Genomic DNA, 2,486 nt, shown 5'->3' on the forward strand with positions numbered 1-2,486 from the left:
GCAACTTAATTTTATTTTTTAATTAATTTTTGGAAAATTTGTAGTTGTTAAGTTTTTTCAGCAGGAAACTCGAAGGTTCTTCAAGGCGGATTCCTGCTTTCGATAGATAGACTTGGGCCTATCTACCGAAAGCAGGATTCTCGGCGAATTTCTGCATTAATATTTAGCCTATCTACAGTTTTGCATATAAATAATTGGGATTCGCCATTTTTTGTTTTTGTTTTAATGAATAGAGCATGTCCGATTTACCCAAGAACAGTACTTTTCTTTTCAAAAAATCTCATACGTTAAAAGGTACAGATACAAACGCGTTTTATTGAATATCTCGCATCGCCTAAAATGCAGATGAGTGTTTCTTCATCAGGACGGCAGTGCAGTCAGAGACATGACTCCAATTTACCATCACTCAATGACTTTAGTGACTATTTCCATGGAGGGGCTCAGCCCTATACTCCCGGTAATAAGCGTAGAATAGAGAAAAATTAATATTTTCAAATTTCAGCGCAAAAGTGAAGATTATTCTATTATTTTGAAAGCGCGATTTTTCCATCTGTCTAAAATGCCAAAATAAGAATAAGATACCTCCTAAACTTATTCACTTATATTTCCATAGCGACTGCCACACAGTTTTCTATTCTCCCTAAGAGAACGTGTTTTCAATATATTTAATTCCTTCTAATTGTACCGGCAACGCACCTCACAGAGATATTTTGTATTCCTCAGAAGTGGTCATATTTTCATTTTATTTAATTCCATCTAATAAGTTCACACAAGTGTGTAATAAGTTGTTTTAATTCCTTCATGCGGAATGTAAATTCTGAAATTTTAATTCTCACCAATTCAACTCTGCCTCTCTAGAGTTCAAATTATTTATATTCACACATTTGCATAGATTTCTTTATTGCATTTTTTAAGACGATTCAATCGATTATTAAAAGATAAATAAATATAAATTTGAATATTTTTCGAATTTACAGGCTATAAAAAGATTTAATAATGAAAAATAGGTTATATAAATGCTTTCCTTACATTTTACTAAGTCGATTGAGAGGAATAGGATTTGACACCTAAACTCTGATCAACGGCTTGCTTTATTAAAATCCTCAGATGCCCGACTCGTTAAATGTATTTGTGAGAGTGCTATAAATACGTTATTGGGAAAGTACGTGAAAGAAGAAGAAAAAATTTATCTTGCAAAACGGTGGATTTTTACTTCTTTTACTAGCACAAATTATTGGCGGTTTACTAATTAATTTGTTTAGTGGTTCTTCCGGAACAAAAAGGTCATTTTACCAGCTAATATGGAGCATGCTAGAAAAATAATACTTATTCCAAGTGACCCAGTGGATAAAATCCAACAGCAACTGCAAACTTTAAAACAGCCAATTATACACAAATGATACACAAATTATACCCTCAATACACGGTTTAACTACACAAACACCTGGCAATACCTTGTTAGACTAGATTTCGAAATGAGTCGTATCTTATTTTCACCTTCTCCAAAGGGCGAACGTAAAAACTGGAAAATATATAGTCAAGTATTACACAAATTTCTCTTCTTTGTTGATGAGGATAGAAAACCAAAAATCAGTTTGTTCATATCCTTCGAAAGCTTGGTATACCACGAGAGCTTGTGAAAAATAGAGAATACTGGAGAGTACAATCAGACAAACATTTGGGGCGGGACGTCAGTAATAGAACATACTCTACATTTCACGCTCTTATAACAGACGATGATAGTGCAGATGGGACTGGTGATTCAGGTAGACTTCAAGAAACTCCAAATACAAGTATTCGTGCAAGCAGTCGTAGCAGAATTAAAAAAGATCAAAGACTCAATCAATGTGGATCAGGATTAATAATAAATTGGCAGTCTTTTAATCTGAGATGAAACTGTTAGAAAAATTATACTACAATACAAGCCATCCGGCCTCCTACAGTGGTGCAGAAAAAATATTTCTTGCTGTGCGAGGAAAAATATCTACTATCGGCGAGGAAACTATAGGCTTCTGCCTTTGAAGCTTAACAACTCAGTCAAAAAAATGCTAGCGCAACAAAAAACAGTCATTTGAAAGCTGAAAGTGTTCTACGTTAATGAGCTTGAAGACGATTATGTAAAAAAATTTGTGTGCTTAGCAGACTAAAAAATGTAAAAAAAAGTCTGGATTTTCGGGTACATTTAAGAACAGTCAAGTTTAGAGCATTATTTTTTATAGAAGGGGCCATGGGAAAAATTTGAAAAAATTCATGCGTATGGGGAAAACTGTTGTGAACCATTTGCAGTAGAGGAATTTAAAAAATAATTAAAATTGTTGCTTAAAAGCACAAAAATGTGCAACTATATTATCTTCAGTTCTAATACAGATATTAAAGCTATTCAAACTGCAAACTGTAATTGACAGGCTCTGTATTTATTTTCAATCACCCGGAAGGATGTGTTAGTCTTCTTTTTTGTGAAAATCGCGATATTTTTAGACATTTTT

At 33.4% G+C, this 2,486-nt stretch overlaps 1 protein-coding gene across 1 annotated transcript in view; it reads right to left on the reverse strand.

The window, feature by feature from the left end:
* Positions 1-2,486, reverse strand: part of LOC117172629 (tetraspanin-2A) — a 50,076-nt gene that overhangs the window by 16,527 nt on the left and 31,063 nt on the right. The gene's annotated exons all lie outside the window — the stretch shown is intronic.

The sequence above is a fragment of the Belonocnema kinseyi genome, chromosome 5 (genome assembly GCF_010883055.1).
Source record: "Belonocnema kinseyi isolate 2016_QV_RU_SX_M_011 chromosome 5, B_treatae_v1, whole genome shotgun sequence".
NCBI lineage: Eukaryota > Metazoa > Arthropoda > Insecta > Hymenoptera > Cynipidae > Belonocnema > Belonocnema kinseyi.